A 17,054-nucleotide genomic window follows, 5' to 3' on the forward strand; every position below is an offset into this window, starting at 1 on the left:
TGCCAGCCTGCGCGGAGGAATTCACTGAGAAACTCTTTCGTCCATTTTCCAGAAGAGGGAATGTCTTCTTGTCCTCTGGAACTTCTTCATGTCCTGATTTGGACTTCAGAGAAAATGCTATCTATAGGCTTTAGAAGGGATACCCATGCCTGCCCCTTGCAAGACCGCTGGCATAAAACAGACCAAACAACAACAACAACAAAACAGAGGGTGTGTGAAACAGTTCCTTGTGGATAAAATGATGTTTCGCTTGTAGTGATGCTGGTGGGACGATTGTTGGGACAGGGCCCCGGGGAAGCCTGCTTACCTAGACTGCAGGTCTCAAAGAAGAATTTGCTTTGCATAGGGCTTCCTGATGGTGCCCTGCAGATCCCCTAATGCCTTGCAACATGTGCAGTCCTCCTTGGGAATTAGTTTTTAACTCGGAGGAGTTTCTCAGGAGTACGGAAACCTCTTTCAGGGTTGAGCCATGAAGATGATGTGGCCCAGAGCTAGACAACAAAAATGATTCACGAGACCACAGGCAAATCAATCCCTCTTCGGATTCTTCCTTCCAGAACTGATGAAGGAAGCAGAGCTCAAGGAATCAGGACTTCCAGGATCAAATTATCTTCCCATCTCAACATTTATCAGATAAAAAGTATTTTGGCTGTGAATTAAGACTCTGAGGCTCTTAGTTATATCATAATGATATACAGATAAGTAGGTACAGTCATTTGCAGCCTATGTTCTCCACCTGGGAAGGAAACTCCAAGGTGAGCCAACTTTTCTTTGAAGATTTCATTTATTCACGCATTCATTCATTCTTTCAAGCAATATTATGTATGTAGTCATGCAGATCTGAGGATACTAGTAAACAGTCATCAATACCTACAACTCCTCTTACTTCCTTGGAGCACATAGATTATATAAGTTCCTCTGCAGCCCCCCTCCCCATTTTTTCCTAAAACCAGTGGCTTAAGTGAGCCATTGAGAATTTCTATATCCCATACAGAAGACTTCTGAGGAAGGTTAATTCACCTCACCTATGTTGTATGCTCCAAAGTCCTTAAGCACAAGCAACATAAATCAACCCTGGATTAACTGAAGTAGAAAATAAGTTTATTGGAAGGGTTTAGAGAAGTTCACAGAACAGACAGGAAGGCAGGAGAGTGAGGCTTGGGAAAATGCAAAGGCCAGAGCAGCTCCAGGGACATAGGAAATAAGAACTGTCAAGATCACATCTTAGGGCCTAGCCGGTTTGGCTCAGTGGATAGAGCGTCAGCCTGCAGACCAAAGGGTCCCGGGTTCAATTCCAGTCAAGGGCACGTACCTTGGTTGCAGGCTCCTCCCTGGGCCAGGCCCTGGTTGGGTCACATGCAGGAGGCAACCAATCAAAGCATTTCTCTCACATCAATATTTCTGTTTGGCTTTCCCTCTCTCTACCACTCTCCCTAAAAATCAAAGGAAAAATATCCTCAGGTGAAGATTAACAACAACAAATCACATCTTAGGAAGACATGCTGTGGATACTGCCAATGGTGTAGCCACTGCCTCCTTTTAACACACTGTAAAACAGGTCAGTGGAAAATGGAAACCAGCGTGCCCCTATGGGAAATGCCCTTGCCTCTGGGCGGTGGCCACTCCTCTCAGTACTTCCAAGGAAGCAGGGCTAACAAGGAAGGTGGGGTCAGCGTGGGCTCTTGTATTCTGGTGGTGAAGGCGGTGCTCTGGGCTGATGGGTGAGTTTTTAGGAAAAGGGCTGAAGGGTTGGTTGGGTCCATAGGTATTCAGCGTGGCTAATATGTGTTCAGGACAAGCAAGAACTAGGCCGGAGTCATGTTGGGGATTGGCCGAGTGGCTAAGGCAGGACCACATCAAGGGGCTGGAGGAGGAACCCCAGCAGGCCAGGTGGTGGTTGGTACGTCATGGCTGAAGCCAAAGAAACCAACAGGGTAGGGAGGCAAGGATGGGGTTGAGGTCAGAGGACAAGGCTGGGATTTCATCTACAGATGGGCCCCTTCTGACAATGGCCTCTGCCAAGCGCTGCTCTTATCAGGAAATCTGGAAGGGGTGCCTTCTCTGGGTTAACCAAGTCCAGGGCACCCAGTATGGCAGTTCTGAATCTTCATCTACATATTATTCTTTTAAAAATATATTTTTATTGATTTTTAGAGAGGAAGGGAGAGGAAGGGAGAGATAGAAACATCAATGATGAGAGAGAATCATTGATTGGCTGCCTCCTGCACGCCCCACCCCCCTTACTAGGAATTGAGCCCGCAACCTGGGCATGTGCCCATGAACAGAATCGAACTTGGGTCCCTTCAGTCCCCAGGCTGACGCTGAGCCAAACCAGCTAGGGCTACATATTATTCTTTAATCAAAAAACCCCCAAATGTTTCATTTTGAAACGAACCTTCCAGACAGTGAGATATGGTGGAAGAGAGGCTTGATCTTTGAATCCAGCTCTTCCATGAACTGGCTGAACGACATTAGGTAAGTCCAATTCCTCAGGGCCTCACCTTCCTGCTATCAAATGAGAAGGTTGGGCTAAATATTACCTAAAGACTCTTCCAGCTTCAGCTATGACAAGTCCACACAGGGCTCAAGTGTATGCACAGGCACACCCACATGTGTACACATGTGAGCACATACATGCACCGTAGACATGCCCCAGGGGCTGCTGCACATGTGCTCCAAGAAGGAAGGCACAGAACACTCTCCTTGCTGTCCATCTCCCCTTCTCTCACACTGGCTCTAAAAGAGCCAACTTCCTCAGAAACCACAGCTGTTGAAAAGGCCCCAAGAGAGTTATAATTAATTTCTGTTTCCTAACATCCTGAATGCGGGGCCCAGGACAACTGATAATGGGGTACTTCCCCCAAGTTACTAACCACAAACTGAAAAGGTGAAAACCAGGCTACTAAGGTCTTAGCCAGTGGTGGGCAACTGGCGCCAGAAATAACAAGCCTGACCTGGGAGAGACCAGTTCACAGCTTAAGAACGCACAGTGGTAGCCCAGCTAGGATTTCCTTTATTCCAAGACAAACCACGTGGGCTCTGATTATACGCCTGGTTATGGCTTCCATCTCCTTTGTTACTCGCATCATTATTCCCGAGGTTGCATTACGCTAGTCGGGAGGGGTTTGGGGAGTCAGAAATTACTCATCCATTCTAACCGGCTGGCACTTACCAGCCTCTCCACTGAGTGATGAACGGAGTGTCCATGTGCCAGGCCCACGCCAGGGGTCGGGAACATCACAGTAAACAACACTGCCATGGCCCGGGCACCCATGGGACTGACAGTCTAATGTGGGAGAGAGAAAATGCACAAATCAATCCGTACCTACAAGTGACATGAGAAAGGAAGCAGGTGCAGGGCATGGTGGAGAACAATGGGAGGGAGCAAGGGGGAACATATTTGCGTAGCGTGGTTAGAGGTCTCTCCATGAAGGTGATGTTAAAGGAGAGGCCTAATGGATGACAAGGAGCCAAGTATATGAAATGCAGGGTCAGGTTGGAGTAACATGCATGCTCTGTGTATATGTGTGGCATGTGTGCATGTGTGTATGGTGTGTGTGGCATATATATGGGTTGTGTATGGGTGTATGAGGTGTGTTCATATGTGGTATGTGTGTGTGGTGTATGTGTGTTTGTGTGGTGTGGGAGTATGTGTGGTATGTAGTATGTGTGTTATGTAAGTGGGGAATGTGGTGCATGTGCATGTTTGGAATGTGTGTATGTGTAGGTGGTATGTGTGAGGTGTGTCGTGTGTGTGTGTGATGTATGTGGTATGTATGGCAGGTGTGGGAGGTATGTGGTGTGTATACATGTGGTGTGTGTGCATGTGTGGGATATGTGTGTGGTGTCAGTGGGGTATATGGTGTGTGTGTTGTATTGTGGGTGTGGGGAGTATGTGTATGTGGTGTGGTGTGTGTTGTGTGTGGGATGTGTGTATGTGTTGTGGTGTGTGGTGTGTGGGATGTATGTATGCATGTGGTGTGGAGTGTGTGGTGTGTGGGATGTGTGTATGTGGTGTGGTGTGTGGGATATATGTATGTGGTGTGGTGTGTGTGGAGAAGCACTAGCTTTACTGGCAGAGGGAGGAGTGAATTGGTAGAAAACTCAACTGATTCAAGTTGCTGAAAGAGTTCTATGTGGGTGAGGCAAAGAGGAAGACAATATGAGACAGGACTGGTGAATTTGGCAGAGCCAGATCATTCAAACCTTTAAAAAATCTGATATTATGTCTTAAACTTTTTTTCTAAATTCAGTAGGAAACAGTCCATTTTAGACAGAGGAATAATAATCTTAGTTGCATTTTCTGTTTATTTTGCTGATAACAAAATAAAAATAGAAGTAAAATTTGGAGCAAGAAGGCCAGGTAGGAGACTAGCGTAGTTCAGTCAAGAGATAGTGAGAGCTGGACTAAGTTAGTGGCTCTCTGTCCTCCAGGGGGCACTTGGCAAGGTTTGGAGACATTTTTCTGGTCTTGATGGGGCTTGCTACTGGCATCTAGTGGGTAGAGGCCAGAGATTCTGCTAAAGATCCTAAAAACTTACACCACAGCCCCACACAACAAAGAATAATCCAGCCTCAAATGTCAAATGATGCTGAAGTAGAAAACCCTGGACTAGGTTGTGGTAGGAGAAATGGAAAGTAATTGGATTCAGGATGCATTTTTAAGCTGAAATTACCAGGAATTCCAAAGAGCTTAAATGTGGAGAGAAAAAAAATAAGACAAAGTGGCTTTCAGATTTCTGTCCTGGGTAGCACATCATGAAAATATGTTGGATGAATAGGTATCAAGATTTTGGTGTAGTAGAGACTCAGTTGCTTAGCTTAAAATTCTACATCTACTATTTATCAATTGTGGGTTGAAAGATACATGGGCGATTTGTGTCTCAATTTCTCCATCTATTAAGTGGGATGATGGTGCACCTATTTCAAAAATATGTGATGAGAATCAATGACTCAGTCACGTAAAGTGCTTCAAGTAGATTTGGTATGTGGTGAATAGTTGAGTGTAAGTTACTTTGGTTGCTGTTATTGTTATTATTGTTAATATTATTATTAGAATTTGGACCTCATAAGAGCTATCAAGGTGGGACATGTGAATTTGGGAGCCATCAGCACAGAGATGACTATGCCAACAGAGATGGCATTTAAAGCTCTGAGATGAATGTGTAGACATAGGGAGACAATGCCCAGGACTGAACCCTGGCACACTATTGGTAGAATATTGAGGGATGAGAAAAAACACCCAAATAGTGATGTCAGAGGAAGTCAAGAAAGGGAAGCATTTCAAGAAGGGGATGCTCAACTGGATTGATTGAAAGGATCAAAAAATATCTCCTGAACTTCAAGGTCATGGATGACTTTGATGAAAACAAGTTTACTTTAAGGAGTGGGATGGAAGTGAGACTGAAATGAGTTGAAGATAAAATGGAAAAAGATGTGAGACAGAATACAGGGTAAGAACCGGTGGAGGATTGCTCAATTAAAAAAGATGGGAATATTTTCCCCTTTATTTATATTCTGATGGGAATAATATGGTAGAAAGGGAAACATTAGAGATATAGGAGGGAAAGGAGTTAGTATCAAAGTCTGTGAGAGGCTGAGAAGAGACAGGGCAGAGTAGCCCTGGGTTAGATGAGAGACACTCAGTGCTTTGAAACAGGAGGCTAGTCGAAGGTGAATAGCATGCAGCGAGGTTTGCAGTTTTTACTTTAGGGAAATAAAGGTAATGAAATGAAGTTAGTTCATGTTTGGTCACTTTTTTCCTGAGTGGAGTACGGGGGGAGACACGCCCAGAGATGAGTAGAAGAGACTGTGTTTTGAGTACAGAATTGTCACCTTGGAAACTGGGAAGGCTGGGCTGTTAGAGGGAAGTGGTGTGACTGCTACACATCTTTTGAGACTCGTGATTATGAATTTTAACTGAAACCAGTGAACTTCAGTCTTTGATTTTTCTCCTACAATGTCCAATTGTTCAGATATAAGAATAGAGAAGATAGAAGGCAGGATGTTGGATTCCTGAAGGAGTTGGAGTTTTGCCACGTGAATAGGACACAGGAGGAGATGAGGGAGTTGAGGGTATTTTCAAGAGAATGATTATAATGGTAGGCCATGAAATCCATGCTGGGATAAGATGGAATGTAAATTTAAAAATGGGGCTGATGTGTGGGGAGAGAGTAGTGGGCGTCAAAGGTTTTGTCTCTGAGTTAAAGTAAAATGATAGAGGAGGTAAAATGAAGTTGGAGGTGATGGTCTGAGAGGAGGGTGTTGAGATCTAGATTTTGAAGGTCGTCTACTTTCTGGAGAGCGTAGTGTCCAGGGAATGAATAGATGAGTGGGTGGCTGAGGTAGAGGGGACAACATGAGCAGATCAAGGAACCAAGGAATTAAGGAGCTGGACAAGTGTCCACCTGGAAGTAGAGTCACTGAATGACAACGGGATTTGACTTAGAGAGAAAGGCAGGGGTTTGAGTCCTCAGAGAATGAGGTCTGACCAGCAGGCTGGGCATTGAGAAGCGGGATGGGGGAGTGAGAGAGAGGGAGCGGAAGAGAGAGAGTAGTTACAAGGGAGCATACATCTTAAAGGGATAGGAGGGAACCATAAGACACTTCCACTTCCCCTGGACCTGAAGTACTAAGGGTAGGAGTGAATCAAGAGCCTCTGGTTGAGAGGCTTGGAGGTGAGTGGTGGACTCACAGGCTGCCAGGTCCCAGGAAGGCAACAAGGTGGAGTTCAAAGAAGAGGGCACCTGCTACCTTCATCCCCCCTCTGCCACCTTCCTCCCCATCTGCACACAGCAGTCTGTTACACGATATGAGGTCCAATGCCTGCTTGGTCCAAGCCTTTCCTCTTCTCCCCCGCCTCGACCCCACCCCCCACCCCGCCATTCCCACTTCCAGAATAGAGGAGGCTTTTCAAAAGTTTACAGACTAAAAATAACCATAGATCAAGGCCATTAAGTGGCACCATGGTTTAAACAAAAGCCCCCACTTAGCGCCAATGTGGATTAGGTGGAGGCTGTTTTTATGAAATCCGCATTGTTTTTGAGAGCATCCCTCCCTCCCCAGCAATTAGGTTCAAAACAGACCTTACAGTTTTATTTTAAATACTCAGACTAAAAACACCTTACAGGTCTTGTCAGAAAAGGAGGACTTGTCCAATTAACCCCATGTTTGCTACGGCCTTTTAAATCTGATCCTCATGCTTACACATCATGGACACCCCAAAGCTGTTCCTGGCTATTGTCCAAGGTCAGGGATAGCAGAGTAATAAACAGTTTACATTTACTGAATGCGGCCTGTGTCCCAGGCATGGTTCTAGGGAACGTTCCTCCGTTATTGCATTTAATGTTCACAAAATCTGTATGGGTTTTCATGCCATTTTACAAATTGAGAAAATGAGACACTCAAGAAATAAGGGACTTATCCAAGGTCTCCAGCCATATGGGGTGGAGATGAGACGGTCTGCAGATGTAAAGTCATAAATTCAATTTGCTGCTGTGAAGGGCTTAAATGAGCAACTCCAATACCTTAAAAAATGAAAGAGAAATTGAGTTTGATGAACCATTTGGTGATATTGTCATGTGCTGAAAATATGCAGGGCACTGACTTCCCCTTTGTTGTCCAGAGCAGATACCACTGGCCCATCACTGAACAACCCCACAAAGCTTGATCCCTGACCCACTCCCATCCTATATAATAAAACGCTAATATGCAAATTGTCCCCTTGACCAGGAGTTTGACTGGGAGTTCGACCAGGGGCGGGCCGGCTGGCCAACCGTCGGCAGCCCCTCCCCCCAGCCAGCACTGCCCCAACCGCCCCTCCCTCTCTGATTGGGGTTGGGGCAGGCCAGACCCCACTTGTGCACGAATTCGTGCACCCAGCCTCTAGTCAGTTGATAAGTGTTAGCGCTTAAAAGGAAATCTTTCTACTTTTCCTTCCCTACATCCTCCTCCTTTGATCCATTTTTCCTAGAAGCTTGTCCCTCCCCTGCTCCAAGTTTGGTTCTGCTTTGACTCTTACTCTCTACACTCAGCATATGGTCTTGCTCTCTTTCAAGTGTGACTCAGGCTCAGATTTGCCCCCAGGTCCCTCTGCCCTTTTTCTGGTTCCTTCTTCTCCCCACCCCATCATAAGCTGTCTGGACCAGTGATTCAGTCAGTGTGGATGAGGCATGTGGGGCGGGGGGGGGGGGGGGTTTAGAGTAGGGGCAATAGGATGGAAGAGGGAAGGTCTTGGTGCAGATTCACCTTCAGAATCTGCTCTGAACCCTCTATAAAAATGTTTGTGTGAATAGTACCATCCAGAGCCTTAGATGTGGTATCAGGTTCTAAAGATCCTGCAGCTGGAGACATACTACTGAATCACACATCCATGTCATTTAAAAGGACCCCAAAAGCCCCTCGAGTTTAGTAATTGAAACTGAAAACACAAGAAAACCTTTCAGTTTGGGAGGAAAGACTTAGATATCTGTTGTGCATTGAAGATAGCAATTGGGGGGTTGAAAAGTAGTGGGTTCTAAGTGGCTGCGCAATGCTGGGAAATCACTGGGCCTCTCTGGGCTGTGGCTGGGCTGTGAAGTGTGCTGATGAAATGTAGAACCTCAGTCCCTTTCAGTCCAGCATTCTGTGTCCATGTAGCCTGTGTTTCAGAGGTTCTTGTTCTTACCAGTTTTGCAGGACTACTAGCTGCCAGTGTCTCCCCAGTTACTCCCAAGAGTCACCAGGAGGTGGCCCACCTGCACTCGCAGGAGTTCTGTCAGTTTCCACAGGTCAGATGGCATCTTCTCTCTCTTTCCTGCTCTGGCTCTGCCCTCTATTTCATCCACTGCTATTTCCTGTGACTAACCTGAGTTGCTGTGTGGGGTCTAAAGTCTGTCATGTATCACCACCATCACAGCCGTGGGGTAAGCATATCCTCATGATGTCAAAGCCTCTTAAGGATATGTGCACTCCAGCATTGAAACCTGAAGCAGGGCTGCCACCCTCTGCCCTCTGAACCCCGAGAGCACTTACTAAGAGCCGTGTCAAATGACTGTGAAAACTTTAGAAGCATCACTCAAATTCTTGATGGCAGGTCACTCTCTTCTCCACTTCCACAAAGAACAGCTCGAGTTAGCTAAACACCAACGAACCATATGATAGAGGACTGCTGACCTCATCTGTCCCTGGAAACCATTGATATAAACCCATGATCAGAGAAGCCAGGACAAGTTATAATTAGAACTGGGCGAGTCACAGCTCTTGGGAGTTAGCTCTGAAGTGTTCACTCATAAAACGACACACCAGTTTGATGTCTACTGAGGCTCATTCTGGGCATCAGAATTCAGTCTCCTACAAGGTCCGAAGGACTAGCTCAGAGGCGAGTAAGATTCATGGAACACAAGGGAATCTTTCTACATCCTGGGCCCAGCCTCCCCATGAAAACAGAATATCAGATACAGGAAGTACAGACAAAGTGATAACAATTTTTACTAGAAAAAAAGTTCCCTTCATCAAATACAATTTCTCTTTCATTTTATAAGGTATTATAGTTGCTAATTTAAGCCCTTCACACCTTTCCCAGCAGTGACCTGAATTTATGACTTTACTGTACAGCCTGGTGGATTCAGAAAGAATATGGGCTTTAAAATCCCAGCTCCATTACCAATTTACAGCTAATATGACTGTTAATGAAACAGTCAAACTTTCTGAACCTTAGTCCAGCTTATTTATAAAATAGGACTTTTATGAGGATTTAAAAAACCCCACAATAATGCATGCAAAGCACCAGGTTCAAGAACCCAATTAAGATGGGTATCCAATCATGGTTAGCTTCCTTCCTTCTGACTAGAAGTCGTCGGATGATTCTAGTTTCAGGCTTTTGGTCAGGCACAGAACACGCCCTTCAAAGTGCTAATGCTGTTTCAGCTCAGCAGACACCTGGTCTCAGGAAAGCCATTAGAAACCCCCAAAGTACTATATTTTTCTCCTGTGATGTAGCTCACTTCCCACAACTTCCTACAACTTTATATTAAGTGAACCCAACACATGAGTCACACTACTTAACAAAAGCAAATTTGGGAGCCACACCCAAAGCAGAGGCTTGACTTTTCATAAGAACCGGTCAGTACCACCAAAAGAAGGGCTTGGGGGAAACCACAGTTTAAAAAAGAACACCAAACTTCCAAGCTACCTTCGAATTCACATGCAAACCCAAGAGCTTAGTTAATTTTTTTCAGTGAATTTCTATCATTAAATATCAGCTGAGAATCATTGGACAACATTCAAACTTTGGCTGAACTTCCTGCTTTGTGTGGGGTTGCTGTAGAAGTCCAGGGGGTGGTGGATATAGCAAGAGGGTCCAATCACTTTCAATCGTAGGTTAACCAGAAATATAAAATTAAATTTAAAATAACACTCTAGAGAGTTCCAAAATGGCAGCAGGACAAGCGGAAGCTTCACTGACACTCTCCCAGGACCAAACTGGAATTATAACTAAAATACAGAAAAAACCATCCTGATTAATCAACTGAAGACTAGCTGGAGAGAACCCCGATAACCAAGGACAGAAAGTGGAGAACGCATAGAGACTGGTAGGAAGTGTGGAGGTGCGAGAGGGCTGCCCGGGTTCCCACAGACAGCAGCTGAAGTTCTGGAGGGATATCTCAGCTGTGAGGGGTTCCCACTGAAAACCCGGGAATCTCAGAGAGAAGGCGGGGATGGGTGGGTGGGTAGGAAGAGATCAACCAAAGAACTCGTATGCGTATGTGCATAACCCATGGGCACAGACAATAGGGTGGTGAAGGCCTGGAGTGGGGTGGGGACAGAGGCAGGCTAGCAAGGGTCAATGGGAAAAACGGGTCATATGTAATACTTTCAACAATAAAGATTTAAAAAATAAAATAACACCCTACTTCTTGGGCAATTTTGAAATGATAACTTACTTATTGAAAGCATCTACCATAGCATTGAAAGTATGACTTTTTTCCCATGAAAATTTTCAAGAATTTATTTATTATAAAAGTGCAAAAGAAGAAAGGGAGTCTGCTATCTGCTAAGGTCATAGGTGAAGAAAAACATTGCACTTGAAATATAAATACTCCAAGTCTGTAGAAAACACTGGTGTGGTGATGGAATTTATACTACCTATGTTGTATGGAAATCCTATCCAAGGAATTAACTTAAAAATGGTGTAGGCCTTAACCGGTTTGGCTCAGTGGATAGAGCATTGGCCTGCGGACTGAAGGGTCCCAGGTTCGATTCCAGTCAAGGGCGTGAACCTTGGTTGCAGGCAGCATCCCCAGTAGGAGGTGTGCAGGAGGCAGCTGATCGATGTTTCTAACTCTCTATCCCTCTCCCTTCCTCTCTGTAAAAAATCAATAAAATATATATTTTTTAAAAATGGTGTAGAACCATTGAAAGCCCTAGAAGCAGAAATTAAACAAATGATTTCTTTATAGACTTCTAAAACCCATAGTACATGGGCTTCCTGCATCATCAAAAGTAGTATAATAATAAACTATGACAGTAATTAAGAAAGAATCATGAGGCATCATGAACTAAAGAGTTAGCACCCAAAGAGCTGGATTTAGTATAACATTCTAAAAGACAACAAATAAGTATGTTTCAAATAATTAAGGAGTTTTAAGAAAGGAGGAGTGGTAAATAAGATACAGCTGCTGAGAAAATCAGTGAACTGGAAGGTAAAATTGAGGAAACTACCTAGAATGTATCACTGAGAACAGATGGCAAATACAAATAAATAGATAGAAAATATGGAAGCTAGATTGAGAAAATCCAGCACATATAAAATAAAGCTGTCATGTTGCAAATTCCCATTGGTAGGATGTAAAAGAGTATTGCTGTTCCTCAAAAAATTAAAAACAGAATTACCATATAATCTAGCAATTTCATTTCTGGATATATACCCAAAAGAATTGATGCAATATAAAATGGAATTGTATTGTTAGTTCCTCTTTCTGAGAATCCATTTTTGGTGTATAAAAAATGCCACCGATTTCTGGGTGTTAATTTTGTATCCTACTGCATTGCTGAATTCATTTATTAAATTTAGTAGTTTTTTTGGTGGAGTCTTTAGGGTTTTCTATGTATAATATCATGTCATCTGTGAATATGAGAATTTTACTTCCTCCTTTCCAATTTGGATGCCTTTTATTTCTTCTTTTTGTCTGATCGCGGTGGCTAGGACTTTCAGTGCTATGTTGAATAAGAGTGGTGAAAGCAGACATCCCTCTCTTGTTCCTGTTCTTAGGAGAAATGTTTTTAGTTTTTGCCCATTGAGTATGATGTTGGCTATAGGTTTGTCATATATGGCCTTTATCATGTTGAGGTATGATCCCTTTATTCTCACTTTGCTGAGGTTTGTTTTTTTTAATATATTTTTATTGATTTTAGAGAGGAGGGGAGAGGGATAGAAACATCAATGATGAGAGAGAATCATTGATAGGCTGCCTCCAGCATGCCCCCTACTGGGGATCAAGCCCACAACCCAGGCATGTGCCCTTGGCCAGAATCAAACCTGGGACCCTTCAGTCCGCCGGCCGAAGCTCTATCCAGGGAGCCAAACCGGCTAGGGCTCACTTTGCTGAGTTTTTATCAAAAAAGCATGTTGGATTTTGTTGAATGCTTTTTCTGTGTCAATTAATCTGATCATGTGATTTTTGTCTTCCAATTTGTTTATGGTGTATCACATTTATTGATTTTTGAATATTGTACCAGCCTCTGAGTTTGATGAAAATGCCAGGCGCCCATCACTGGGTTAGAGGAAAATGGAAATCACAGGCTAGATGTTTATAAATTATGTGCAGTACACAGACTCTGCCCAATCATACTGGAAAGAGTGTATGGGAAGTACAGTAGTCATATGCAGTGGTTTTGTCAGTAATTATATTGTATAAATGTACAAACATTTGTATATTTTATTGTTTGGCAACACTTTTATTTTGCAAATCCTTTAGGCAACAATGAGCCCAAAATTTTTTTAACTGAACTAAAAGTGTATGTTTAATGAAAAATTAGGTACTAACCTTCTGTGTCTCAAGACAATTGATGAAAGTGTCATGTGCACACAATAGATTTGGCATTTAGTATCCAAATCCCTTGCTACCAAGGGTAAATATCCCTTATTTATTAAAGGGTGTCACAGCAATATCACCAACCACTTGACAATCAGAAGGGACAAGTGTGCCACTGAAGAAGCATCAGCATCTATTCAAGTCAGTGGATATTTAAAGAAGAATGTGCCCACAATGACGGCAGCTATGGAATATGCATTTACAAAGCCCTTCATAAACAATGGCTTTGCATGAAGACCAACTGCATATGCTCAATTAATTTTGCTTCTTTCCAACTTACAAAGTGAAGTAAGTGGTCGTTATTAACAAATGGGGACTGTTGCAAACAGTTTTCCAAAAGGGCCAATTTTACATACCACTGTCACTTGATACTTCAACTAGTAAATGAGCTCAATTATTTCCTAAAATTGGATTTGTGGTTTTAAAAATCCAACTCATGGGATCCCAGGAAAGCTTTGGGAGTTCATCCTGTCCAAAGTGAAATACGGCCTAATTTTAAATGTTACCATAAATTTAAGTAAAATGTTTCACAGTGATGATAAACGTGTTTGCTCTTCCACTGATCGCCTAACTGCAAATTTTGGTGATGCACAGCCACAAAGCAAAAACAATGTTCCTACTGAATGAAAACAGTGGAGCAGAACTGTACTTAGAGTTGGTTTGGTACACACATAAGCTATAGATGTGTACAAACAAACAATACTCTTTTACTAATAAAAATAAAAGCTAGAGTTATCAGAATTTATACACACACACACAGTAACTAAATAACTCAACTACCAAATTTTTGTGACAAGGCTAATGATGAAATAAACAACAACAAAAAAAACCTTGTCATAGTGATATGAGCTTTATCTCCTTGTTTCAAATAAGCAATCAGATTTTAGACATTTTTAAACCTTTGAATTATTCTTTTGTGAATCAACCTAAGTGTCCTACATGTGTTGAATTTTTATTTATTTATTTGATTGAATTTCATTTAAAAGCCATTGGAAATCTTTAATGAAAGTATATGATGAATGGAAAGCTCCCTAATGCAGCTTTTGAAGCTTATTGTTTTAAAACAGGAGCCACAGCAATGTTCTAAGCAAAGGCAATGAACCACCATGCTGTATCTGAAGGAAGACACTTGAAAAAGGAAAATAAGACTCATGTAGAATTCCCAGCATAATGTGGGAAAAATAAAGAAAAAGTCAGTTCCACTGACTCAGTTCCCTTGCTTGTAAAAGGAAAATATTTGTCCTAAAGTAGATCCCACAATCCAGTCTATGGGGTCTTAGGGAACACAGAGCCCCAATTTCTGAGAGTAACACTCAGAGACCTGCATTTAAAAAGACTCCCAGAGAGAGGAACCAAGATGGCAGTACAGGTAAATGCTGTACTCACTGCCTCCCACAACCACATCAAAATTACAACTAAAATACGGAACAACCATCCTCCAGAACCACCCGAAAGCTGGCTGAATGGAAGTCCTACAACTAGAGAAGGAAGGATGAAAGCACGGAGGTGCAGAACAGGTTGGTCTGGCACCCAAGTGGACCGCTTTTTAATTGGGAGGGAAATTGTCTCTGTGGAGACCGCCCACAGGGGCAAGGAGTCCCAGCCCCACACCAGATCCCCAGCCCAGGGTCCCAGAGCTGGGAAAAGAATTCCCAATAACTACAGGCTGTAAAAACCAGTGCGGATTGGGGCTCAGTGACACAGAGGCTGCTGGGACCCAGCTGCTCCTCTTAAAAGGCCAGCATCATGAACTGAACTTACAAGGTCCTGCTTCCTCTGAACTCCAGCACCAGCAAGACTCTGGAGGTCACATTTGTCTGGCATCAGGGCAGGAACTTGAGGGAGGATTTCTCCCAGACTGAAGTAGTCGCAGGGATCATTGTTCCTGTGCTGGGACCTCCCCTGGTTGCAGGTGTGACTGGTAGCCATTTCTGTTTGCTCCGCCCTGGTGATTCCCTAAGACCCCGCCTCATCCAATTTACAACCCCACCCAAGCTGCCTGCAGCAGCCTTTGCATATGAATGGCCTGTCTTTGAAAATTTCAAACAAGCTGCAGCTGGGTCAAGGAGCACCAAACCTATCAGTAAAAGGCCAAGGCTTGGCACCAGCACTAGCCTGCCTTACTTCACAGCTGGGCCTTGTCTGGGCACTTCCAAACCGTATACAAAGAGGAGGAATCTGCACATCTCTCTGTAGCTTTGGCTGGGTGGCCCCAGGCAGTGGCTGACTTTGCACCTCCCTGGAGACCCAAGAGCCAGTGTATCCAGTGGTCAGTGGCAGACCATACCAGATTATAACTCTAAACATCCATAAGTGACACACTCAAGGGGCAGACTCAGTGAGCACCAAAGACCCACTGAAGCAAGTTCTGCTCCATAGGGATGTCTCTCACATAGCAGCTCTCCCACTGTAGTCGCAGCTGGTCCTCACAGCCAATTGGCCTGGAGGTCAATTACTCCCAGTGACATCAACAGCAATCAAATCTCAACTACAACAAGACTGTTCTCATAGCCCACAGAGGAGTGCACCTGGAGTTCCCAGCTCAGGTGACTGGGAAGGCTGAGCCAATGGGCCCTATAGGGGATACCTACTACACAAGACCAATCTACCAACTCAAGGATATATAGTAGCTCCACCCAATACATAGAAACCAACACAGGGAAGCAGCCATAATGCAGAGACCAAGAAACATGTCACAAATGAAAGAAATGGAAGAAAGCAAACTACTGGTATAGCATTTAAAACCACAGTTATAAGGTTACTCAAGAATCTTCTAGAAACCTCCAAGGGACTTATTGAGACTTTCAAGGATCTTAGTGGGAAGGTCAAACACATGGAAAAAGACTAGTCAGAAATTAAGCCTATACTGACTAAAATAAAGAATAATATACAGGTATTCAACAGTAGAGTAGTGGATTCTGAGAATCGAATCAATGATGTAAAATATGAGGAAGCAAAAAACACCCAACCGGAAGAGCAAAAAGAAATAAGAATCCAAAAATATTAAGATAGTGTAAGGCTCCTCTGGGACAACTTCAAATGTACCAACATTTGTGTTATGGGGGTGCCAGAAGAAGAGAGGGAGCAAGATATTGAAGAACTATTTGAAGCAATAATGACAGAAAACTTCCCCTGCCTGACGAAAGAAATACACTTATAAGTCCAGGAAGCACAGAGAGACCCAAACAAGAGGAACCCAAAGAGGACCACACCAAGACACATCATAATTAAAATGCCAAGGGCTAAAGACAAAGAGAGAATCTTAAAAGCAGCAACAGAAAAGCAGTTAGTGAACCATAAGGGAATGCCCATACGACTGTCAGCTGATTTCTTAACAGAAATGATACAGGCAGGAAGAGAGTGGCAAGAAATATTCAAAGTGATGAAAAGCAAGAACTTACAAGCAAGATTACTCTACCCAACAAAGCTATCATTTAGAATGAAAGGTCAGATAGAGAGCTTCACAGACAAGAAAAAACTAAAGGAGTTCATCAGCACCAAACTAAAGTTATATGAAATGTTGAAGGGTATTCTTTAAGAAGAGGAAGAAAAAGAAAAAGATTAAAAATATGAACAACAAAATGGCAACAAACACATACCTATCAACAATTGAATCTAAAAATCAAAATAAATAAGATATCTAATGAACAGAATAATCTGGTGAATAAAATAGAATCAGAGGCATGGTAATGGAACAGACTGATGATTCTCAGAGAGAAGGAGGGTAGGGTGGGGGGCAGGGAGGAAGAGATTACACAAAGATCTTATATGCATATATGCCTTACCTATGGATAATAGGGTGGCGAAGGCCTGGGGCAGGCAAGAACCGGGCGGAGGGAGGCAATGGGAGGAAAAAAGAGGGACATCTGTAATAATGTCAACAATAAAGATGAAAAAAAAAAAGACTCCCAGGAACCCTGGCTGATGTGGTCAGTGGTTAGAGCATTGGCCTGTGCACTGGAGAGTCATGAGTTTGAGTCC

This window comes from Myotis myotis, unplaced genomic scaffold, assembly GCF_014108235.1.
Source record: "Myotis myotis isolate mMyoMyo1 unplaced genomic scaffold, mMyoMyo1.p scaffold_m19_p_10, whole genome shotgun sequence".
In the NCBI taxonomy this organism is placed as follows: Eukaryota; Metazoa; Chordata; class Mammalia; order Chiroptera; family Vespertilionidae; genus Myotis; species Myotis myotis.